Source organism: Panulirus ornatus, chromosome 9 (assembly GCF_036320965.1).
Source record: "Panulirus ornatus isolate Po-2019 chromosome 9, ASM3632096v1, whole genome shotgun sequence".
Taxonomy (NCBI): Eukaryota; Metazoa; Arthropoda; class Malacostraca; order Decapoda; family Palinuridae; genus Panulirus; species Panulirus ornatus.
In genome coordinates, this window is record NC_092232.1 from 18,892,160 (window position 1) to 18,919,810 (window position 27,651).

Consider the following 27,651-nt stretch of genomic DNA (forward strand, 5'->3'; position numbering starts at 1 on the left):
CACAGGGGGTTGCGATGATGTTTCCTGTGGGGCGGGGTGGCGCCGGGAATGGATTAAGGGAAACAAGTATGAATATGTTCATGTGCATATATGTATATGTACGTGTATGTATATGTGTATATATGAGTGGATGGGTCTTTCTTCGTCTGTTTCCTGGCGTGTCCCGCGTTGAAGAGGTAGCGCCAAGAGCAGAAGTAAAAATCCCGATCCGCTCACACCCATCGTCTAGCTGTCATGTGTAATGCACCGAAACCTCAGGTCTCTGTCCACATCTAAGCCCCATAGACCTTTTCATGGTTTAACCTGGACTCTCCACATGCACTGGTTCAGTCCAAAGACAGCACGTCAATCCCTGTATACCACACGTCGTTCCATTTCACTCTGCCTCGTGCATGCCTTTGATCCTCCTCATGTTGAGGCCCCGGTCACTCAAAAACGTTTTCACTCCATCCTTCCATCTCCAATTTGGTCTCCCCGTTCTCTTTGTTCTCTCCACTTATAACATGCATTCTCTTTGTCAACCTTTCCTCACCCATTCTCTCCATATGTCCAAACCATTTCAGCACACCGGCTTCAGCACTTTCAATCACATTCTTTTTATTACCGCACTTCCTTATTCTTTCATTACTTACTCCATCAAACCACCTAACCTCATACCCCACCAACTGCGTATTTAGTTATTAATCTTTCTTTCGTTCTCTACTTTTCTCAATATGATTCTACCATTAGGTGGGTGGTCAAACACCAGTTGTGCAAAATCATCCGTTTTATTTCAATCAAACTTTTGCCTTAACAGAGACATCATCAGGAATCTACAAAAAAGGGTAAAAATGCGTCACAAAACTTGGATATGAAATAGAATATATAAACAACTCGTATATAAGAAACAAACTCGGAAAATCCCACATTACATAGCACATAAAAAGCGAAGGAAAACACTAAAAGCTATACAAATCCACGATCATGACTAGTAGTATGAGCTACAAGTAAAATACAGAATATGGATACAGAAATATAGAAACACTTATAGTTGAGGAAGCACAAAAGAACAGTTTTAAATGAGGTACGCATACAGACAAAGGCCATCACAAAACTCACTAAGTTGAGCCAAGCGGGACGGTTATTGTCCGAGTGTGGAGCTGAGGTCAAGTCGGGCTCGTCTGATTTTCTCTGACCACCGTAATCCAGGACCGCATGCATGGGTCAGTGACACGTTTCCCTTGTCCTGAAATGGCGGACTCGGTAGCTTGTGGCGGATCAGTGAAGTGTTCCACCTGTTCTAAAGCGGCATTAGTTCTACGTTCTATTGACGGGCCATCAAAGAGCTGTATGGTAGTTGTCATGTTTGTCTCTATGTTGTTGACAGGTGTTTTCTCTGTAATGTGAATGCCTTCTAAAATCTGCAGTTTCCTCCAATCACTGCAACCAGTAGTGATTTTGGTGTTATTCACCACAATCTCCCTCGTCAGTCTCGTTCCATGCTTTTGTTCATGATGTTTGATTCCACCTTCTTGTATGTGGAGCGAGAGGCGGCGGCTGTCGTATTCATTTCTATATAATTGCTGCACAATATCCTTGCCATTAGGGCAAATTCTTCTTATAGTTGTGAAGGTATTATTACCTCTTGGATACATACTTTGTGTTGCCAGTTTATACAGTGGTTGTCTCCCAGTGATTATGGGAAATGTTATCGTGAGGTATGTGGCTACGATAATCAGAGCTACCGAGAGCTGACGTAAGACCTGGGCAAAGGATTGACAGATTTTGGGGCCCTGAGACCGCCCCGGGGAGGGAGCTGGAAGACCTGCGTGACAATAAGACTAATAATGACAACCTAAAGGGCAACAAAACATCATTTCGTCTTCCACAGATTCTTCCCACAGGAGTCGAGTGTAAACCAGCAACTGAGAGCACAGGGCTCCATCTGTGGATTCGTCACGTTGTATTGCAAAGATTGAGAAAGATTTCACCTCCTCCGCCACTTAAGTTATGTCCTGTGCCATTTCAGGGATCCGAAGTTTTACTGTGGAATCGGATAATTAAATATCCAATTTCTGATACCTCTCATCTGGAAGTAGCAAATTTGCAGTACGTAGAATGCTTTAGCTATCATAAGTGATTATTCACATGACGTCTCTACAGTCTTTGCTGACTGCTGTCGAAATTTTCCTGAAGAGTCCAGTCTTTGTCTTTTAAGGCTTTATCCCATATCTGCAAAATACGTTTCTGACGTGTCAACTAAGTCTGGATGGTTGCCACTGAGTTGACGTTTCTTTCTCGTTGGGCGTAAGGCATCATTGCTCAAAGTTTCGGGACATATAACACATCAGGTACATCAAAATCTGCCTTACTTAGCGATGTGAAACCATATTTCAGGTACTCTTTAGCGTATTTCCTAGTCTCCGTTTGCTGAGCCACTTTGGGTGTACTATAAATAAAGAGGTAAAACATATGGTACCTTATCTGGAACTGTCATTTTATTCAATCCAAAACCCTCCATAGCGAATATAAAAAATGCAGAATAATTGATAAAGCTGGAATACTCGGTTATATACTAGCAGTTGAAATAATTTTAAAACTCTGCTGCTGTGTTGACGTGAGTGACATTACTCCTGGCGCAGTCTTTAAATATGAGTGGGAGGGGTGAGTAGACGGGTACATGACGCGTTCGTTTCCTCTTCCTTGTACAGGAATGGGGTTGGGAGATGAACAGACAGGTATACATGACAAGTTCAGCTCCCTAACGAATTTTTCTCTGACTGCTCACTCCCCCTTTCAATATTCTGGCGATTCCTTTGGGAGGAGGAGGGGGGGGGGGGCGTCGCCCCACTTGAACTATTGTTATAAGAGTTTGTTAACTACGTATATTTTCAGTTGTTTTGCCACTTTATTAGTTATGTGTATTTCATCGTCCATTTTCTTCAGTGACCCAGGAGATTTTTCCCTGGATTTTCCGGGCTCTCTGTAGTGACAAATGATTCACTACCAGAGCAATATAGGCAATTATATGTACAGGTCTCTCTTAGTTTAGGCTCGGAATCCGTAATTCATGTTTAGTTGCAACAGTACTAATTTCAAAGTATATGTAAACAAGATAAATGCATAGAAATTACCCCATCTGGAAACTTACATGTACAACAAACGAAAGCTGAACCAACTAGGAAGAAGAGTTGACAGCCATTAGAATATATCATTATTTTTAAGATGAATATGATAACACAATAGCTACCCATAGTGATTTGGATCTGTTATATCACAACATATTTTGTATTTAGGAACTAACTTCACTGTTTAAGGATTAACTTGTGTGTTAGAGAATGGAATGTTAAAACTGTGCATGTTTTTTTTTAATTACTGGTAAACAGACTATGCGTGTCGTTTCGAATTAACGCTAAACAGACTGTGCATGTCCTTTTGAATTAGTCGTGACTGTGCTACCTATTGAAGTGTTTCCCTGATATATATATATATATATATATATATATATATATATATATATATATATATATATATATATATATATATATATATATATGGCAGCTATCAATGGAATGCGTTGAGGATAGTTATCGTACATCTGTAAGGCTAAATCGTAAACAAGGTTAACAGGTTCAGTACGTGTAGTCTTGACGGAATGCATACCGTATGGATTAAAACCAAAGCAAAGCCGTGTGATCTCAGAGTTCGAGCCAGAAGCAGATATTGTGAGAGACAAAACACCATTTATATAGTATGAAGATTATATATATATAGTGACAGTGAAAGCCCGAAACTAGGTGACAATTGGATAAATAAGATTAAAGGTCGGTTTTACATGTTAATTCTTTGCTTAGTGGGTATTATGTTAAATACGGCAAAACAGCTGTAGACCGTTGCCGAACGGCTGGTATCGGATTTTAGAACGCTGTTTTGCCGACCAGTCGGCACTAGAAGGTCGAATGTCATTTTGCTAAACGAAGCATGTTTTTAACTTTTTCTGCCATTATTTACCAAAGCTGGACTGGATACATATAATTATGTGAAGAGTTAATAGTAATCGTTACAAGTATTTGTATTTTATTCCTTGATTTAGCATCGATCTACCTTTGCTACATGTCACTCCCGCAACCTTAGGGAAGTTTGGTAGGTTAGGAGAGAAATGATTGGAAGGGTAAGTTTGAAGGAAGGAAAGGTTTAATTCGACATAGTTTGAGCAATTATTGGATTATTTTATGGTGATTGGACAATTGATAGGTTGGTCAATTGATAGGGTGTTCTATGTAGGAGGCAATATAGTGGTGGTCATCAGTTGATGCTGCATTACTAGTTACTTAGAATTTTACGCTGTTTTGCCAACCAGTCGGCAAAATAGTGTTTGATGTGCCAATGGTAATGTGTTGGAGATTCAAAGATTATTTTGTCAGCAAGTAATAATCGTTATTTCATTGTGGAAAGTTATAGAACTTATCAGAACAGTCTTAGATATGTCTTTCTAATGTGTAGATATTGTTAGGTTTCAGTTTCAGCCTTTAAAAGCTTAGCATGAATGCTCACTTAATGAGTGACTGTTCATATATGGGTCAAAGTATTTAGGCTGTACTGTTTTTGCTCTTATGAGAACGTGATGTATAAATAGTGGTAGTAGATTTATAGGTCTTCGTTGGTTAGGTTAATTTCTGGATACACATTATTATAGCCCCGTCACCCTTGTTTTTAACTATTGGTTGAAAGTGGTATCAGTATATTCCCTACACTTAGGAGAAGTGAATTAGGTAGGCATTACATAATTTGAATTATATTTATATTTTATCATTTGATTGTGATTTTTCCCAGAAATTTTAAGCTTAGATTATATTAGTGCATTGTACAATATCTGTTTCATAATACCTGTCCTAATATATGATATGGTGTGTAAACAGATCAGAACTTTATTTATATTCATTATTAAAATATGGTAGGGACAAGGAATGGTTAAATGTAGGGTTGATTGATTTTTAAGAAGTTTAAACTTTAGAAATACATATTGTGCTCCCATATAGAAAGCTATTTCCTTTGACACATGCTTGTCATTTAAAGATTACTTGAAATAGTATACTTGATAGGTGTGGTGGTGATGGTAGACTACATGTTGAATTGGCAAACTATCTTTTGTTTCTCCAGAAATTTTTGTGGGAGTATGTGATAGAGCGTAAGAAAGTAAACTGTAGATCGATATGGGTACAACTGAAAGTGGATGGTCATGAAAACAAAGATCATCAGAGGCAAGTGTATTTGGAGCAGCTGAGTGAGTGTGTTAGCAGCTTTGATGTGCAAGACCGGGTTGTAGTGATGGATGATTTGAATGCAAAGGTGAGTAATGTGGCAGTTGAGGGTATAATTGGTGTACATGGGGTTCTCAGTGTTGTAAATGGAAATGGTGAAGAGCTTGTAGATTAGTGTGCTGGTGATTGGGAATATCTGGTTTTTAAAGAGAGATATACATAATTATACGTATGTAAGTAGGAGAGATGGCCAGAGAGCGTTATTGGATTACATGTTAAATGATAGGCGCTTGAAAGAGCGACTTTTTGGATATTAATGTGCTGAGAGGGGCAACTGGAAGGATGCCTGATCATTGTCTTGTGGAGGCAAAGGTGAAGATTTGTAGTTTTCAGAAAAGAGAGAATGTTGGGGTGAAGAGAGGTGAGAAAGTGAGCTTGGAAAGGAGACTTGTGTGAGGAAGTACCAGGAGAGACTGAATGCAGAATGGAAAAAGGTTAGAGCAAATGACATAAGGGGAGTGGGGGAGGAATGGGATGTATTTAGGGAAGCAGTGATGGCTTATGCAAAAGTTGCCTGTGGCATGAGAAAGGTGGGAAGTAGGCAGATTAGAAAGTTTACTGAGTGGTGGGATGGATAAAGAAGTAAGATTGTTAGTTAAAAAGAAGAGAGAGGCATTTGAATGATTTTTGCAGGGAAATAGTGCAAATGACTGGGAGATGTATAAAAGAAAGAGGCAAGAGGTCAAGAGAAAGGTGCAAGAGGTGAAGAAGAGGGCATATGAGAGTTGGGGTGAGAGTATCATAAAATTTTAGGGAGAATAAAAAGATGTTTCGGAAGCAGGTAAATAAAGTGCGTAAGACGAGAACAGATAGGAACATTGGTGAAGGGGATAAATGGTGAGGTGATAACAAGTAGTGGTTAAGTGAGAGGGAGATGGAGTGAATACTTTGAAGGTTTGTTGAATGTATTTAATGATAGAGTGGCAGATATAGGGTGTTTTGGTCGAGGTGGTGTGAAGAAGTGAGAGGGTCAGGGAGAATGATTTGGTAAACAGAGAAGAGATAGTGAAAGCTTTGTGGAAGATGAAAGCCGGCAAGGCAGTGGGTTTGGATGGTATTGCAATGGAATTTATTTGAAAAGGGGGTGACTGTTGTTGACTGGTTGGTGAGGACATTCACTGTATGTATGGTTCATGGTGAAGTGCCTGAGGATTGGCGGAATGCATGCATAGTGCCATTGTACAAAGGCAAAGGGGATAAAGGTGAGCATACAAATTACAGGGGTATAAGTTTGTTGAGTATTCCTGGGAAATTATATGGGAGGGTATTGATTGAGAGGGTGAAGGCATGAACAGAGCATCAGATTGGGGAAGAGCAGTGTGGATTCAGAAGTGTTAGAGGATGTGTGGATCAAGTGTTTGCTTTATACTTAGAAAAACAGATGGGTTTTTATGTAGCATTTATGGATATGGAAAAGTCATATGATAGAGATGCTTTGTGGAAGGTATTAAGAGTATATGGTATGGGAGGAAAGTTGCTAGAAGCTAAGAAAATTTTTTATTGAGGATGTAAGGCATGTGTACGAGTAGGAAGAGAGGAAAGTGATTGCTTCCCATTGAATGTCAGTTTGCGGCAGGGGTGCATGATGTCTCCATGGTTGTTTAATTTGTTTAAGGATGGGGTTGTTGGGGAGGTGAATGTAAGAGTTTTGGAGAGAGGGGCAAGTATGCAGTCTGTTGTAGATGAGAGGGCTTGGAAAGTGACTCAGTTGTTTTTTTGCTGATGATACAGACCTGGTGGCTGATTCGGGTGAGAAACTGCAGAAGTTGGTGACTTAAATTTGATAAAGTGTGTAAGGAAGAAAGCTGAGAGTTATTAGGTACAGAGGGGTTGAGGGACAAGTCAATTGGGAGGTAAGTTCTGAGAATGCTGAAAAATGTGGAAGGCGAGAACATTATCTCAGAAAGCAAAAATGGGTATGTTTGAAGGAATAGTGGTTCCAACAATGTTATATGGTTGTGAGGCGTGGGTTATAGATAGAGTTGTGTGGAGGAGGTTGGATGTGTTGGAAATGAGATGTTTAAGGATAATATGTGGTGCGAAGTGTTTTGATTGAGTAAGTAATGAAAGGTTGAGATGAGTGGTAATTAAAAGAGTGTAGTTGAGAAAGCAGAAGAGGATGTATTGATTTGGTTTGGTCGCATTGAGAGAATGAGTGAGGAAAGGTTGACAAAGAGGATATATGCTTAATATTATGCTTAATCGTCATCTCCCGCATCAGCGAGGTTGCGCAAGGAAACAGACGAAAGAATGGGTGGGTAGATGAAAGAATGGCCCAACCCACCCACATACACATGTATATGTGTAAACTCCCACACACGCACATATACATACCTATACATTTCAATATATACATACATATACAAACACAGACATATACATATAAACACATGTACATATTCATACTTCCTGCCTTCATCCATTCCTGTCACCACCCCACCACACATGAAATAGACCCCCCCTCCCCTGCGCGAGAGGTAGGGCTAGGAAAAGACAAAAAGGCCACATTCGTTCACACTCATTCTCTACCTGTCATATGTAATGTACTGAAACCATGCCTTCTTTTCCACATCCAGGCCCCGCAAAACTTTCTATGGTTTACCCCAGATGCTTCACATGCCCTGATTCAATCCAATAACAGCATGTCAACTCCAGTATACCACATTGTTCCAATTCACTCTATTCCTTGCACACCTTTCACCCTCCTTTATGTTCAGGCCCTGATTGTTCAAAATCTTTTTCACTCCATCCTTCCACCTCCAATTTGTTTTTCCACTTCTCCTCGTTCCCTCTACCTCTAACACCCTGTTGCTCACTTCCACTTCCATGGTTCCATCCGCTGCGAAATCCACTCTCGAATATCTAAAACATCACTTCCTCCAGTTTTTCTCCATTCAAACTTACGTCCCAATTAAATTGTCCCTCAACCCTACTGAACCTAATAACATTACTCTTATTTACATTTACTCTTAGCTTTCTTCTTTCACACACACATTACCAAACTCAGTCACCAACTTATGCAGCCACCGGTGCTTCTAGTCATCTGCAAACAAAAACTGACTCACTTCCCAAGCCCTCTCATCCACAACAGACTGCATACTTGCCCCTCTCTTCAAAACTCATGCATTCACCTCCCTAACCACCCCATCCATAAACAAATTTAACAACCATGGAGACATCATGCACCCCTGCCACAAACCAACTTTGGGAACCAATCACTTTCCTCTGTTCCTACTTGTACACATGCACACACACACACACACACATATATATATATATATATATATATATATATATATATATATATATATATATATATATATATTTAATTATTTATTTATTTATTATTCTTTGTCGCTGTCTCCCCCATTAGCAAGGTAGGGCAAGGAAACAGATGAAAGAATGACCCAACCCACCCACATACACATGTATATACCTACACGTTCACACACGCACATATACATACCTATACATTTTGCACATGTATACACATGTGCATAATTCATACTTGCTGTCTTTATTCATACCCATCGCCACCCTGCCACACATGAAATGACAACCCCTATCCCCAGGCTCCAGCATGCTACCTTGAGGAATGCTTCTGGTGACAAGCTCTCACAACGCACTATCCTTTACATTCTACCACTAAGAAAATATTTAACCCTGTGTGTTATTGCGTTTATTTTACCAAGACATGGACAGTGAAGATATTTACAAATATTAGTGAAGATAGCATTTGAAGTATCAGTTGATAATGATTTCCAATGTGGTCTTGATAATGCAAAGTGATTGATGGAACACAGAGAGAGAGAATACAGAAATATAATTGAGCAAGTTACAAGGTAGAATGATTTCAAGTTGAAGAAAAACTGATTGTATGGAGTTGTGCACCATTACTAGTACTAGAACAGATGAATTAACAATTAGTTACAGACTTAAAGATCATTGCATTAAATAAGTTCTGTTAAAACTATTATATTTTTAGCTTCAAAAATCATTAGTTTGATAGTGTTTGACTGATATTGGAAAATGAATCCATAAAACAATATTGGTATACATATACTACCTCCTAACAAAATATCCTACTCAGGATACAACACTTTATATATTCCTAGTTCTTTTCCATATTTCTGCTGAGTGTGTACCATTTTAACAGATTACTTTAGTAGTTGGTTGGCAGTTGCCAACCATTGAGGTACATAACTGGTGCTACCCACCAGGGTGTTGGTTGGGTTTGGTGATTGCTGTGTAGTGAGCCAGCACTTCAATGATTGTCATGTTGCACTCCTCTCACCCAGGTTGCTGTCTTTCTTTTCTTCCTCACTCACATGTGAACTGCTGACATTCTCAGAAATTGGTCCAGTGTTATTTATAGATAGATAAAGATTATGAACCATGCTGAATTGATCAAAGTCCATATGAGTTTTGGGAGGAGTGCTAAACATATATCATAATGTTATTTTGCACAACCTGCATCATTCCCATCAACTCCTTGGAAAGACTGCTCTACTATGATAATCAGGCATTTCCAAAATAAAAGAATCAATGTCTCTGATGCCTGTTCCATCCTGGAACTCCATCAAGGCGACAGCCATTAGAGTCGCCATGATTAATGAACTCGTGTGCCACTTCTTAGCTTTTAATGCCTCACCCTTAAGAGCCCACTAGCAGAGGGCAACTCTAGCACAGTGTTTAGAGAGGCTTCTGCCTAATTCTCCAGCTGACTACTACAGCTTAATGTGTCTACCTAATGTTCCTGCTTATTACTGTTACCTAATGTTTCTACTGAATGCCTAAATGTGCCTACCATTTGTCAAAAGGCTATCACAAAGTGCTCACCACAGGAAAATCTAGTTTAGAAGAATGGGCTATGTGAGTTTAGTGTTGTCAAGTGTTATATAGTGTGGTAAGGAGAGATTGTATTTTTGTTGACAGAATGCCAGTAGTCAGTCCATGTGTGGTTGAGGCAGAAAGAAAAGACAGCTACATGGGTCAGAGGATTGTAACTTGAAAACCACTGAAGTCCTGGCTCACAATGAAGCCATTACTAACCCTCCTGATACACCAGGCAGGTATTACTCTTAATATACCTCCCTGATTGTTGGCTGCATACCAACTACTAATAAATGATTTTTTGTTTTGTTTTCAGATTAAAATTGCTAGTTTTTCTATTGAGAAATTTGAATTTCAGTAATTCCAAAATGAAATTTTGACCAGATAATGATTTTATTATTGTGATACCGATATTGGGTATATGTGACATGGATTCACACTCATGTCTGTTACATTACATGATGATTAGATCAAAATTATTAACTCATTTTGAAGAAAACAAAATGGACTCAGTTTTAGCCTAAGGTAAAGAGAACTTAGCCTCAGTTAATCATTTACTAACTGATTCCATCTTTGCATCATTGCATTTAGCAGAAGTTTACACTTCTCTGATAGGTTCATGTCATTCTCATATACCAGGAACAGATGGGGACCTGACTATCAGCTAGTGTATTATTGATATATGTGATCTGTGTCTTGCCAGTCATGTATGACTGTTGGTGATACAGCAGTCCCATCTTGTCTACATACAGCAGAAGTTTACATTTCTCTGATACGTTCATGTCATTCTCATTTACCAGGAACACATGGGAACCTGAATATCAGCTAGTGTATTATTGATATATATGATTTGTCTCTTGCCAGTCATGTATGACTGTCACACAATAGCAAGGAATTTTTAAGACCAATTCATTTTCATCTAGACAATGTAACTCATTGAAAGCATTTTGTTGATGTAACACAATCATAACTGCATTACTTTTATCACATTCACATTTGATATCTGATAGTGACTTAGAATATGACACTCTACATCCCAATTGCAACTCATACAAGAGGATATGTTCTCTAAGAGTCATTTAACTGAATAATTCAAGCATTATGCATTTAAACACTCTTGTAGTGTTGTAACCAGTCATATAGTTCTCCACCAAATTCACAAGCAACCAATTTATAGAGAAGTTTCAGTGTTGGAACTTTATTGTTTACCTTCCTAAAGCCGTGATAAACCATTGATAAAAGATGTGGCTACTTCCATAGTCAGAGTTGTATTTGGAATTAAACAATATTTGATTATGTAATTAGAATTGGTTATTTGGCCAGCTAGTAGAACCAGTTAACCAAATGCTGTTTGCGGGCTAATATATTTTCATTTCCAGCTTTTTTCTGCACTCATTGACTTATTTGTAAAAGATAAGTTGATAATTTATCAGGTTATCTGTCCTCTAAAACTTTCTTTGAATATTAAGTAATTTTGCTATGCATTGGCAGAGTAGTACAATATGTTGTTTAGATAATAGAGTAAAAGACGCAGATTTGGAGGATTGTCTTAGGGAAATGCTTAGAAATTCACAGAACTTCAGAAAATCTTATTTAAACTCCCTGACAGTTGAGAAGATTCAGCAGAACTTATGAAAATCTTACTTAACCACCCTAGCAGTTGAGATTAATCTGAACTGAATACTCTAGATGAAAAACTTCGTAGGAGTCAAGATATATGTGAACTCTAGACAGAGCATACCAGACATACCTGTGATTGAGTATCCTGCTACTGCCCAACCTCCCCATAAGTAGCCATTCCATGTGGTTCCCACCAGAGAACCACATTAATGTAGGTACTCTGCTTCAATTGGTTTTGTCTGCTAGGGGAGGTTGGGTGAGATTTTCATAGGCACTTTTTTTTTTTTCAAGTGTTTAATCTGCTAGTATACTGTACTGATACACCCCAAGATTTTCTTGATCATTGTAGCCTTTAGTATCATTGCATTATGTACACTGTAACAAATCTTTACTTTTTTATTCCTGGGTAATAAGTGTTATTTTCTAATTGATTATGTCTGAAAAGTATAGAAAATGGCTGTTATTCCCTTGAAACTTTGCTTTTGTGATCAGGACAGTGATATTTTGAAATTTACATTTTTGTTTTTGAGAACATTCCAGTTAGATTCAGTGCTGAGTAGCTGTTATAGAACTTTTTAGAAGTTTCTAGTGCTATAAGTAGTATGCTGAGTAGCTGAAATAGAACTTTCTAGAAGTTTCCAGTAATATAAATAGTATAAGTATAAGGGCCTTAAGCCAGCTAGTTCAGATTAGATCTAGCTACGTAAGTGATACATATACATACATTTTTCGGAGATGTCATCTAGAGGCTGCAAGCATCCAGCAGATGCATTTTGCTGTGTCTGTACCCCATTTATCTAAACAAGAGTGAAAAAGTACTCCACTGCAGCATCAGCTAAGATGTGCAAGGCCTACAAGGCATATTTCAGCATGCATGTTGGGGATCAAAACAGGTTCTGGATACCTCAATTTATCTGTGAGCACTGCAAAAAAAAAAAAAAAAAAAAATGCTGGAAAGTAAGAGAGACAATTGTTGCTCGGTTAGATGGCAGAATTTTATGTTGTAACATTTTTTAGAATTTAAAAGATTTAAAAAGATTATTTTATATGTTACTGAAATAAAGTATCATGTATGGAATATGTTGACAGAATTTCTAACACATTACTCATGGTGAAATCAATTTTTAAATATGTATATAATTTTTTTTCATAATCACAATTTTATACTGTTTATTTGCATGATGGTTCAGAGGGGAAAATAGGGGCATAAGTTTGCTAAGGTTTGCTGAAGTTTGCTATAGCAAGAATTTGATGGGAACCCAATGACCACGTAAGCAATTGATACTTCTGCATGGTGGACCCTTCCAAATGTCAGACTGGCAAGAATGCACCTGCTATCATGTATCTGGACCTTCATTGCACTTAAAATTAGGCCTTTGAAACAATTTGTCTCAACTCTAGATAAGGAGTCGGCAGACTTCAAGTAACTTTAAGACTTCTTCCTTAAGCTGTATGAGGCAAAGGTCAAAGCTGGTGTCTTTGTTGGACCACAGATAAAATCTTAGAGTGCAAGGTATTCCCTAATAAGTTCACTAAAAAGGAGAAAGCAGTTTGGTACAGCTTTGTTGCAGTGGTTTGGGGCTGGTTGAGGCCCCTATCACTTAAAATCTTTTTCATTCCATCCTTCCACTTCCAATTTCATCTCCTGCTTCTCCTTGTTCCCTCTACCTCTGAAACTTATATCCTCTTTGTCAATCTTTCCTCACTCATTCTCTCCATATGTCCAGCCTATTTCAACACACCCTATTCTGCTCTCTCAACCACACACTTTTTATTTCCACACTTACCCTTTCATTAGTTACTTTCATTAGTTACTTGATCAAACTACCTGACAGCACATATTGTCCTCAAACTTCATTTCCAACACATCCACTCTTCTCTCTACAACCCCATCAATACCCCATGTCTCACAACCATATAACATTGTTGGAACTACTGTTCCTTTTAACATACCCATTTTTGCTCTCCTAGATAACCTTCTTTCCTTGTACACATTCTTCATCACTCGCAGAACCTTCGCCCCCTCCCCCACCCTGTGACTCATTTCCACTTCCATGGTTCCATTCACTGCTAAGTCCACTCCTAGATATTTAAAGCACTTCACTTCCTCCAATTTTTCTCCATTCAAACTTACATCCCAGTTACTGTGACTCTCAACCCTACTGAACCTAATGACCTTGCTCTTATTAACATTTACTCTCAACTTTCTCCTTTCACACACTTTTCCAAAATCAGTCACCAACTTTTGCAGTTTCTCCTTCGAAGTAGCCACTAGAACTGTATCATCTGCAAACAACAACTGACAGACTTCCCAGGCCTTTCCATTCCCAGCAGACTGCATATATGCCCCTCTCTCCAAAACTCTTGCATTTACCTCCCTAACCAGCCCATCCATAAACAATTTAAGGTTTAATTTCGCTTCATTAGAAGTTTGTACAATTTTATTTAACACAATTTTTCTGTACATGTGGCACATCATGTTTCTTGGAGACAATCCACTTCATCAGGTGCCAGTACATAACAAACTTTTTAAATCCCAACATCACACTTGATTCCCACCATCCAGCACCAATCTTTGTAGACCGAGCACTGTCTGCTTTGTCTGACCATAACTGCATGTTGTAAGGGAGAGTGATTAAGGGGATGGGGGTCATGTGGCAGGGGTTGACTTGGGTAGCTGGGTGTGTCTTGAACAACTTGTTTTATGCTTTTGTGTTTTGTCAGTTCTCCTGTAATGATTTGGTTCATGCTAGGATGGGCTTTAGAATTGCCTGGGGACAAATAAAGTTCTTAGCATTAGCAATTAAGACATTTATTGATATTGCTTGTCATAGTTAGCAAAGGGGTATAAAATAATGGGATTTTCAGTATATGGGGTGATCATTTTCATGACAATGTTTAGTGATGGCATTTTTGCGATCATCCCTGCACACTGAATGATGTTACCAATGACATCTTTCTGTTACAGTTTTACCTGTGTAGCCAACCTAAATATATTTGCATATCTTGCATTTGATGGCATGAACACTTCCAGTTATTGTATAATTTGGTCTACTATTTATTAAGGTCTTACTGATGGTGTTATTATACTGGAAAGCACCATTGCAAGTACTGTTTTTTAGAACATGTCGTAGATTAGCTGAGTTGGGAGAATAGGGTAACACTAAACATTTAGACTTATCCTTATTTGTCACATTTTTGTTACAAGAAGAATAAGAATATCATCAATGTTTCGTTCTATTCCTTATCCCAGGCTGAAAAACTTGCACTAGGTTTTTGATCTCTCTTTCCTCCAGATCCACGGATAATTTTAGTGTGGAGCATATAGTTTCTATTGTGAAATCCACTAATGACACCAACCAGGAATTTGATTTCGTATCCAGTTCAATTTTAAGTGCCCTGATCAGTGAAAGTGTTTCTAAGTGTAGTAACATGCCACAAAGATTCCAGAGAGCTATTGCAAATCTCAAGAAAAATTAAGATATTCACATCACCAAATCATATAAGACAAGCCAGTTTTGAATAGAGTTGACTATAGAGATACACTCCAGGATCTTTTAAATGATACTGATACATATGAAAGATTAACATCCAATTCTCTTAACAATAAGATAAGACCTTTAACTCTAGACTCAATCAATTGTTAGATAAGCACCAGGACGTTCTGAAGTCAGTAAGTATGGTTAATATTACCCTCTCTAATTTACATATATGGGCTCCCCAAAGCTCACAAAGATGGATGTCCCCTAAGATCTATTATATCATATTTTATTCCCCTAGTTATAAGTTATCTGAATGGTTAGCAAAACATATTAGCAATGTTCAAGGAAAAATCTCTTCATCATATGTTATTAATAGCTTAGATTTTATTAACAAGGTTAAAAACATTAATTTGCCTGATAAACTCATTAGTTTTGATGTAAATTCCCTTTTCACTAAAGTACCCATAAATGAAACCATCACATATTTAAGGGGGAAATTGCCCAATCTCAGCCTTGACTTGCCCCTGCCCATAAAAACTTTCATTGACTTAGTTGAGCTATATGTTTCTAATAGTTTTTTACCAAGAAGATGAAGGTCATTTTTATAGACAGAAATTTGATCTTGCCATGGGAAGCCCTCTTAGTCCAATTCTTGGTAATTCATTTATGAAATATTTTGAGACTGAAATTTTAACTTCGATGAGTAATTATGATTATAATCATCCAAAAGTCTGGTTTAGATACATGGAGGATGTGTGGTCCTTGTGGCCATCCTCCCAAGATTGTGATGTTTTCTGTAATGAATAACATACACCTCACTATCAAATTCAAGATGAAATGGGAAAAAGAAGGCATACCGCCCTTTCTAGATGTGTTGATAAATAGAGAATCTGGTCATTTGTCCTTTAAAATCTACAGGAAGCCTACCAACTCTGTGTTATGTACTGCCTCCACCCCTTACATTAAAGGGTGTATAATCAGCCCATAAGCCCATTAAAACAGAAGACTCTGAAATAATGGCTTCTGTTGACAGAGAGATTTGGGCTAGACACAGATTCCCTTACCATCTGGCTGACAGCTGATAGTTGTAATTATATACATATATATAGTCTATGAGAGAGCTTGGGAAGTGAGTCAGTTGTTGTTCGCTGATGATACAGCGCTGGTGGCGGATTCATGTGAGAAACTGCAGAAGCTGGTGACGGAGTTTGGTAAAGTGTGTGGAAGAAGAAAGTTAAGAGTAAATGTGAATAAGAGCAAGGTTATTAGGTACAGTAGGGTTGAGGGTCAAGTCAATTGGGAGGTGAGTTTGAATGGAGAAAAACTGGAGGAAGTGAAGTGTTTTAGATATCTGGGAGTGGATCTGTCAGCGGATGGAACCATGGAAGCGGAAGTGGATCATAGGGTGGGGGAGGGGGCGAAAATTTTGGGAGCCTTGAAAAATGTGTGGAAGTCGAGAACATTATCCCGGAAAGCAAAAATGGGTATGTCTGAAGGAATAGTGGTTCCAACAATGTTGTATGGTTGCGAGGCGTGGGCTATGGATAGAGTTGTGCGCAGGAGGATGGATGTGCTGGAAATGAGATGTTTGAGGACAATGTGTGGTGTGAGGTGGTTTGATCGAGTAAGTAACGTAAGGGTAAGAGAGATGTGTGGAAATAAAAAGAGCGTGGTTGAGAGAGCAGAAGAGGGTGTTTTGAAATGGTTTGGGCACATGGAGAGAATGAGTGAGGAAAGATTGACCAAGAGGATATATGTGTCGGAGGTGGAGGGAACGAGGAGAAGAGGGAGACCAAATTGGAGGTGGAAAGATGGAGTGAAAAGGATTTTGTGTGATCGGGGCCTGAACATGCAGGAGGGTGAAAGGAGGGCAAGGAATAGAGTGAATTGGAGCGATGTGGTATACCGGGGTTGACGTGCTGTCAGTGGATTGAATCAAGGCATGTGAAGCGTCCGGGGTAAACCATGGAAAGCTGTGTAGGTATGTATATTTGCGTGTGTGGACGTGTGTATGTACATGTGTATGGGGGGGGGGTTGGGCCATTTCTTTCGTCTGTTTCCTTGCGCTACCTCGCAAACGCGGGAGACAGCGACAAAGTATAAAAAAAAAAAAAAAAAAAAAATCTTTTTCTTATAGATTTTATCAAGTACCAAACACAGTGGTAAATAGTTATAGAAAATATATTTACTATAGCAAAAAGAGACGTGCTCTTGTGAACATAAAAATACAATTTACTCTCAGTACATTGGTCTCCCTCTACTTTACACTACTTAACAAATCTTAGGCAAATATAGTGGCATCAATTTTGTAAATAAGTATTTGAAATAACTGAGATGTGTACAGATTAAAATTATAGATTTACCCAACAGCATTGTATCATATCTTATATAAGAGGCCATTTTGTAGGAAGAGGTCTGGGTCTCAACCACTTGTAAACAGTTCCCATACTTATTCTGTTCTTGAATAAAGTCACTTCCTATTACTTTCTTTTGTCTCTTACATATGTTTTGTCCTTCTATAATTTATAATGATATTAAAAATATTTACTCTTAATATATTTACACTTTAATAAACAGAATTTCATATTATAACATACGATAATAAGCTTCTTCAAAGCAATATAATGTACCATGGATAATGTAACTTAGAAAACAGAACATGTCAATCCTTAAAGAAAACTGAATAAAATATGAATGATTACTAAAACAAATATTGGTAAAGAGGGGCGATAACTGTAACATCTGAGCTTTTTTTTTTTTCTTTTTTTTATGCTGTCCCCCGTGTTAACAAGGTAGCGCAAGGAAACAGACAAAAGAATGGCCCAACCCACCCACATACACATGTGTATACATACACGTCCACACACGCAAATATACATACCTATACATCTCAACGTATACATACATATATGCACACAGACATATACATATATACACATACATAATTCATACTGTCTGCCTTTATTCATTCCCATCGCCACCCTGCCACACATGAAATAACAACCCCCTCCCCCCACATGTGTGCGAGGTAGCGCTAGGAAAAAAACAACAAAGGCCACATTCGTTCACACTCAGTCTCTAGGTGTCATGTATAATACACCGAAACCACAGCTCCCTTTCCGCATCCAGACCCCACAGAACTTTCCATGGTTTACCCCAGACGCTTCACATACCCTGGTTCAATCCATTGACAGCACATCGACCCCGGTATACCACATTGTTCCAATTCACTCTATTGCTTGCACACCTTTCACCCTCCTGCATGTTCAGGCCCCGATCACTCAAAATCTTTTTCACTCCATCTTTTAACCTCCAATTTGGTCCCCCACTTCTCCTTGTTTCCTCCACCTCTGACACATATATCCTCTTGGTCAGTCTTTCCTCATTCATTCTCTCCATGTGACCAAACCATTTCAAAACACCCTCATCTGCTCTCTCAACCACACACTTTTTATTACCACACATCTCTCTTACCCTAATATTACAAACTCGATCAAACCACCTCACACCACATACTGTCGTCAAACATCTCATTTCCAGCACATCCACCCTCCTGCGCACAACTCTGTCTATAGCCCACGCCTCGCAACCATATAACATTGTTGGAACCACTAATCGTTCAAACATACCCATTTATGCTTTCCGAGATAATATTCTCGACTTCCACACATTCTTCAATGCTCCCAGAACTTTCGCCCCCTCCCCAACCTATGATTCACTTCCACTTCCATGGTTCCATCCACTTGCAAATCCACTTCCAGATATCTAAAACACTTCCTCCAGTTTTTCTCCATTCAAACTTACCTCTCAGTTGACTTGTCCCTCAACCCTACTGTACCTAATAACCTTGCTCTTATTCACATTTACTCTCAACTTTCTTCTTTCACACACTTTACCAAACTCAGTCACCAGCTTCTGCAGTTTCTCACCCGAATCAGCCACCAGCGCTGTATCATCAGTGAACAACAACTGACTCAATTCCCAAGCTCTCTCATCCACAACAGACTGCATACTTGCCCCTCTTTCCAAAACTCTTGCATTCACCTCCCTAACAACCCCATCCATAAAGAAATTAAACAACCATGGAGACATCACACACCCCTGCCGCAAACCAACATTCACTGAGAATCAGTCACTTTCCTCTCTTCCTACCTGTACACATGCCTTACATCCTCGATAAAAACTTTTCACTGCTTCTGACAACTTGCCTCCCACACCATATATTCTTAATACCTTCCACAGAGCATCTATATCAACTCTTTTCATATACCTTCTCCTTTGCTACATACAAATCCATTTGCTTTTCTAAGTATTTCACACATACATTCTTCAAAGGAAACACCTGATCCACACATCCTCTACCACTTCTGAAACCACACTGCTCTTCCCCAATCTGATGCTCTGTACATGCCTTCACCCTCTCAATCAATACCCTCCCATATAATTTCCCAGGAATGCTAAGCAAACTTATACCTCTGTAATTTGAGCACTCACTTTTATCCCCTTTGCCTTTGTATATGGTACTATGCAAGCATTCTACCAATCCTCAGGCACCTCACCATGAGTCATACATGCATTAAATAACCTTACCAACCAGTCAGCTATACAGTCACCCCCTTTTTTTGATAAATTCCACTGCAATACCATCCAAACTCGCTGCCTTGCTGGCTTTCATCTTCCACAAAGCTTTTACTACCTCTTCTCTGTTTACCAAATCATTTTCCCTAACCCTCTCACTTTGCACACCACCTCAACCAAAACACACTATATCTGCCACTCTATCATCAAACACATTTAACAAACCTTCAAAATACTCACTCCATCTCCTTCTCACATCACCACTACTTATTATCACCTCCCCGTTAGCCCCCTTCACTGAAGTTCCCATTTGTTCCCTTGTCTTACGCATTTTATATACCTCCTTCGAAAACATCTTTTTATTCTCTCTAAAATTTAATGATACTCTCACCCCAACTCTCATTTGCCCTCTTTTTCACCTCTTTCACCTTTCTCTTGACCTCCTACCTCTTTCTTTTCTACATCTCCCAGTCATTTGCATTATTTCCCTGCAAAAATTGTCCAAATACCTCTCTCTTCTCTTCAACTAATAATCTTACTTCTTCATCCCACCACTCACTACCCTTTCCAATCTGCCCACCTCCCACGCTTCTCATGCCACAAGCATCTTTTGCACAAGCCATCACTGCTTCCCTAAATACATCCCATTCCATCCCCCACTCCCCTTACTTCCTTTGTTCTCACCTTTTTCCATTCTATGCGTGCATAGTGCCATTGTACAAAGGCAAAGGGGATGAGAGTGAGTGCTCAAATTACAGAGTTATAAGTTTGTTGAGTATTCCTGGTAAATTATATGGGAAGGTATTGATTGAGGGTGAAGGCATGTACAGAGCATCAGATTGGGGAAGAGCAGTGTGGTTTCAGAAGTGGTAGAGGATGTGTGGATCAGGTGTTTGCTTATGTGCATTTATGGATCTGGAGAAGGCATATGATAGAGTTGATAGAGATGCTCTGTGGAGGGTATTAAGAATATATAGTGTGGGAGGCAAGTTGTTTGAAGCAGTGAAAAGTTTTTATCAAGGATGTAAGGCATGTGTACGTGTAGGAAGAGAGGAAAGTGATTGGTTCTCAGTGAATGTAGGTTTGCGGCAGGGGTGTGTGATGTCTCCATGGTTGTTTAATTTGTTTATGGATGGGGTTGTTAGGGAGGTGAATGCAAGAGTTTTGGAAAGAGGGGCAAGTATGAAGTCTGTTGGGGATGAGAGAGCTTGGGAAGTAAGTCAGTTGTTGTTCGCTGATGATACAGCGCTGGTGGCTGATTCATGTTTGAAACTGCAGAAGCTGGTGACTGAGTTTGGTAAAGTGTGTGAAAGAAGAAAGTTAAGAGTAAATGTGAATAAGAGCAAGGTAATTAGGTACAGTAGGGTTGAGGGTCAAGTCAATTGGGAGGTAAGTTTGAATGGAGAAAAACTGGAGGAAGTAAAGTGTTTTAGATATCTGGGAGTGGATCTGGCAGCGGATGGAACCATGGAAGTGGAAGTGGATCGTAGGGTGGGGGAGGGGGCGAAAATCCTGGGAGCCTTAAAGAATGTGTGGAAGTCGAGAACATTATCTCGGAAAGCAAAAATGGGTATGTTTGAAGGAATAGTGGTTCCAACAATGTTGTATGGTTGCGAGGCGTGGGCTGTGGATAGAGTTGTGCGCAGGAGGGTGGATGTGCTGGAAATGAGATGTTTGAGGACAATGTGTGGTATGAGGTGGTTTGATCGAGTAAGTAACGTAAGGGTAAGAGAGATGTGTGGAAATAAAAAGAGCGTGGTTGAGAGAACAGAAGAGGGTGTTTTGAAATGGTTTGGGCACATGGAGAGAATGAGTGAGGAAAGATTGACCAAGAGGATATATGTGTCGGAGGTGGAGGGAACGAGGAGAAGTGGGAGACCAAATTGGAGGTGGAAAGATGGAGTGAAAAAGATTTTGTTGTGTGATCGGGGCCTGAACATGCAGGAGGGTGAAAGGAGGGCAAGGAATAGAGTGAATTGGATCGATGTGGTATACCGGGGTTGACGTGCTGTCAGTGGATTGAATCAGGGCATGTGAAGCATCTGGGGTAAACCATGGAAAGCTGTGTAGGTATGTATATTTTGCGTGTGTGGACGTATGTATATACATGTGTATGGGGGTGGGTTGGGCCATTTCTTTTGTCTGTTTCCTTGCGCTACCTCGCAAACGCGGGAGACAGCGACAAAGCAAAAAATATATATATATATATATATATATATATATATATATATATATATATATATGTATATATATATATTCAGGGAGAATAAAAAGATGTTTTGGAAGGAGGTAAATAAAGTGCGTAAGACAAGGGAGCAAATGGGAACTTCAGTGGAGGGGGCTAATGGGGAGATGATAACAAGTAGTGGTGATGTGAGAAATAGATGGAGTGAGTGTTTGAAGGTTTGTTGAATGTGTTTGATGATAGAGTGGCAGATATAGGGTGTTTTGGTCGAGGTGGTGTGCAAAGTGAGGGGGTTAAAGGAAATGATTTGGTAAATAGAGAAGAGGTAGTAAAAGCTTTACGGAAGATGAAAGCCGGCAAGGCAGCAGGTTTGGATGGTATTGCCGTGTTTTAGATATCTGGGAGTGGATCTGGCAGCGGATGGAACCATAGAAGCGGAAGTGAATCATAGGGTGGGGGAGGGGGTGAAAATTCTGGGAGCCTTGAAGAATGTGTGGAAGTTGAGAACATTATCTCGAAAGACAAAAATGGCCATGTTTGAAGGAATAGTGGTTCCAACAATGTTGTATGGTTGCGAGGCGTGGGCTATAGATAGAGTTGTGCGCAGGAGGGTGGATGTGCTGGAAATGAGATGTTTGAGGACAATTTATGGTGTGAGGTGGTTTGATCAAGTAAGTAATGTAAGGGTAAGAGAGATGTGTGGAAATAAGAAGAGCATGGTTGAGAGGGCAGAAGAGGGTGTTTTGAAATGTTTTGGGCACATGTAGAGAATGAGTGAGGAAAGATTGACCAAGTGGATATATGTGTCAGAGATGGAGGGAACGAGGAGAAGTGGGAGACCAAATTGGAGGTGGAAAGATGGAGTGAAAAAGATTTTGAGTGATTGGGGCCTGAACATGCAGGAGGGTGAAAGGCGGGCAAGGAATAGAGTGAATTGGATCGATGTGGTATACCGGGGTCGACGTGCTGTCAGTCGATTGAATCAGGGCATGTGAAGCATCTGGGGTAAACCATGGAAAGTTCTGTTGGGCCTGGATGTGGAAAGGGAGCTGTGGTTTCGGGCATTATTGCATGACAGCTAGAGACTGAGTGTGAACGAATGGGGCCTTTGTTGTCTTTTCCTAGCGTTACCTCGCACACATGAGGGGGGAGGGGGATGTTATTCCATGTGTGGCGAGGTGGCGATGGGAATGAATAAAGGCAGACAGTGTGAATTGTGTGCATGTGTATATATGTATATGTCTGTGTGTGTATATATATGTGTACACTGAGATGTATTGGTATGTATATTTGCGTGTGTGGACGTGTATGTATATCAATGTGTATTGGGGGTGGGTTGGGCCATTTCTTTTGTCTGTTTCCTTGCGCTACCTCGCAAACACGGGAGCCTGCGACAAAGCAAAATAAGAATAAATAAATATAAAATGAATATATATATATGCAATTTTTTTCATACGTATTTGCCATTTCCTGCATTAGCAAGGTAGCTTTTAGAACAGAGGACTGAGCCTTATAGGAAATATCCTCATTTGGCTCCCTTTTCTTTGTGCATACATTCATTGAGAGTCCAAGACAATGCCAGGATTCAAGGCATTCCAAGATCATGCAATGCTGCTTTTGGGTGGAATGTTGTAGGGTTCAAATTAAAGCCTTTCCAAATTTGCTACTCGGAGAACTCTAGAGCGTTCATGAATGTAAGGAAGGAAATGCTTCTTGTTTATTATTGCTCTAACAAGAAAGCCTGGATGACATTAGCAAGACTGGTTTTTGAACTTCATTATTCTGCAGGTAAAAGAATATTGTATGTAGGCAAATTTGCCTACAAGAAAGCCTGGATGACATTAGCAAGACTGGTTTTTGAACTTCATTATTCTGCAGGTAAAAGAATATTGTATGTAGGCAAAAGAACATCTCTTTCAAGATTCTTATGATCTCACACAGTGTTCCAAGTTATCTACAGCATATCAGCGACATGAATCCTGGTGTGATGGTTGTGTATATACTACTGAAGTTAACTGTGCTCATTCAACCTGTGGATCAAGGCACAGTAGCTGCGTTCAAAGCATGCTATTACAGCAAGTTCAAGCAACTGAATCTAGCAGAATGCTCTGAGACTTTTGGAAAGGTTTTATCATTCTAAGTGATATTTAGAACATTGCTGCAGCATGAATGGCATTTGGAAGAGTGTTTTGAAGACATATATGAACATATTCAAAGCCTTCAGCAAAGATTCTTTTGTTGAGGAAATGATAAGTAATGAGATATTAGTACTTGGGAAACAGCTTGAATTGGACATTGATGAAGAGGATATTCATGAGCTTGTTGACACTGAAGCTGAACAGCTTTCTAATGAGGAGCTTATTAAACTGGAGGAAGAAAGAAGTTATACCCTAGGCACCAAGAAAGTTCACAGCAAAGAAACTGGCGGAGGTATTTGCAACTATCATCAGAGGCTTACGGATGTTAGAAGAAATGGATGCCGGTCACGAGAGATTCACAAGAACTAACAGGCAGAAACAGGATGCTCTTGTTTGTTATAGAGAAATGTTTAATGAAAAGAAGAAACAAACTTTACAGTCAACACTTGATATCTTCCTGAAGAAATCTACACCATTAACAAGTATCGATACCTCAGTGCCTTCTAGCTATTCTCGAGCCTCATCAGAAGGGAGAGAAATCGATGACTCTTGTTACATTCTGCCTCCACCCTTACACGTTAGAGGGTGTAATCAGCCCATAGGCCCATTAAAACAGATGACTGGAATAACAGCTTCTGTTAACAGAGAGATTTGGGCTAGAAACAAGATTCCCTTACAATATGGCTAACATCTGACAAGCTGATGGCCGTAATGATATATATATACTCTTCCCTTCTTAAGTTTGACAAATACCAAACAGATAAAAATCTATAAAAATATATTTATAATAGCAAAATAAATATGGCTTTCTTGTAATATAAATAATACCATTTATTCTTGATACATAGATCTCTCTATATTATTTTACTTAACGTCACTCTGCAAAATAATACCATTTATTCTTGATACATAGATCTCTCTATATTATTTTACTTAACATCACTCAGCAAAATATTACCATTTATTCTTGATACATAGATCTCTCTCTATATTATTTTGATTAACATCATTCTGGCAAATTCACTGGCCTCATTTATATAACATAAGGGTTTGAAATAACTGAGGTGTATAAAGATTACATTATACATTTACCAACAGCTTTGTATCACATCTTCCTCTTATGGCCACTCCTGAGAGAGAGGTTTGACCTTGGCCATCTTCCAGTTTCTGTACAATTTCTCAAAGAAAACTGAATAAGATAAAATGGGTAACTATTACATTTATTGGTGAATAGGGGAGATGACTAACATCCCCCTCCCAAAAGAGGCATGAGTCAACCACTGGTTGACTCACGACTAACTGGTATATGAGACAATGCATCAGCTATAACATTATCCTTTCCTCTTATATGCTTAATAATCCAATTATAATCTTGTAACAAAAGACTCCATCTAGTTAAACGTTGGTTTACATTTTTCATCTTATGCAAAAATACAAGAGGATTGTGTTCCGTAAACACTTGGATCGACCTACCTACTCCTTTCAAATGTACATCAAAATGATTCAGACTTAAAATCAAGGCTAATGTTTCCTTTTCAATAGTACTGTACTTTTTCTGATAGGACAAAACCTTCTTTGAAAAATAACAAATTGGAAAATCAATATCATCTTTCTCCTGCATTAAGACTCTGCCAACCCCAAAATCACTTGCATCTATATACAGTTTAAATGGTCTATCATAATTTGGAGTAGAAAGTATGAGTATACATACAAGGATCTGCTTCAGTTTCTTAAAGGCTTCATCACATTGGTCACTCCATACAAATTTGACTTTCTTTAACAAAAAGTTGGCTAATGGTAAAGCAATGATTGAAAAATTCATACAAAACCTACAATAATATCCAGCTATACCCAGGAATCTCTATAATTCTTTCTTATTTGTTGTTGCTGGAAATTTTGCAAGACTTTCTATCTTAGCAGTGATTGGTTTTGCATATCCCTGACCAACAACATAACCTAGATATTCTACAGTCGCTCTAGCAAACTCACTCTTTACAAGGTTTCCCTTTAAATTTGCTATGTCCAACCTATTAAACACTTCCCTCACTAAATACTATGTTCTTCCCAAGTTTTTGAATACAATGCTATATCATCTATATATACAGAACAATCTTTAACATCACACAATATTTGATTTACTAATCTTTGGAAAGGACTACCACTATTTTTCATACCAAAGGGCATCACTTTATACTGATACAAACCATCTATAGTTACAAATGCAGAAATTTCTTTTGCTCTTTCAGTCAAAGGTACTTTCCAATGCCCTTTCAATACATCTAACTTACTTACAAATTTAGCATCTCCTATCTGATCAATACAAACATTTACTATGGGAATAGAATACGAGTCAGCTTTAGTTATCTAATTTACCTTTCTTAAATCAATACAAAATGTGTTGGACATACCATCAGGTAAAGTTATTAATGCACAAGGTGAACTCCAAGGACTAGTACTTTTTTCAATCAGATCATTGTCAAGCATATACTGTACTTCTTTTCTCATTATCTCTTCATCTTAGGATTCACTCTATGAAAGTGCTGCTTGACAGGTGTTGCATTGTCAATTTCAACGTCGTGCAGTAATACATCAGTTCTCCTAGGAACTTCAGAAAACAAACACCTAAACTCATCCATTATTTGTATGATCTCTTCTCTCAGTTTCTAAATGATCAAGCGTCCTTTTCAAATTATCTAACACATCTGAATTTTTTTACAATTTGTCCTCACATCTCTCCAACTTTACATTCTCACTTCCATCCTCATCCTCTGCATCGTCAGACATAACACATGCACAATGCACATTTGTAGCCTCATCATCCTCTGCAGAATTTTATCATAAGTTTTTATCATGTTTATATGACACAATTGGCTTGGCTTACGTCTCTGAAGTACTCATAATGTAGTTCAAATCATCCACTCTTTTCTGAATAACCCAGGGACCATAAAACCTTCCTCTTAGAGGATTTTCCATCTGAGGCAATAATTCCAACACTCGATCGCCTTATTTGAACTTTCTGCTTCTAAATTTTTTTGTCATGCCATACCTTCATATCTTCTTGACACCCTTTCAAATTTTCTGCAGCAATCTCTCTAGCTCTACACAATCTGCTTTAAAAATCTGATATATACTTCAATAATCCAGGAGAATCACTATTCCCTAACCATTTCTCTTTCAACATACTCAATGGACCTCTTATTTCATGTCCATACACCAACTCAAATAAATTAAAACCTGTAGACTCATGTACTGAATCTCTAATGGTAAACAATGCTAATAATCTTACTTGTTCATTCCACCACTCACTACTCTTTCTAATCTGCCCTCCTCCCACGCTTCTCATGCCACAAGCATCTTTTGCACAAGCCATCACTGCTTCCCTAAATACATCCCATTCCTGCCCCACTCCCCTTACCTCCTTTCTTCTCACCTTTTTCCTTTCTGTACTCAGTCTCTCGTGGTACTTCCTCACACAAGTCTCCTTCCCAAGCTCACTTACTCTCACCACTCTTTTC

The 27,651-nt window shown here is 38.9% G+C and overlaps 1 protein-coding gene across 5 annotated transcripts in view; it reads left to right on the plus strand.

Moving 5' to 3' along the window:
• The window catches only part of LOC139750241 (NFX1-type zinc finger-containing protein 1), a 612,387-nt gene that overhangs the window by 460,645 nt on the left and 124,091 nt on the right, over positions 1-27,651 (plus strand). Inside the window, exon 1 of one of the 5 annotated variants that reach the window (XM_071664747.1) lies at positions 3,607-3,803. The exons of the other annotated variants lie outside the window; for them this stretch is intronic. The gene's annotated coding sequence lies outside the window, so the exon portion shown is untranslated. Of the gene's footprint in view, positions 1-3,606; positions 3,804-27,651 lie in introns of those variants that run through there. 5 annotated transcript variants of the gene reach the window in all.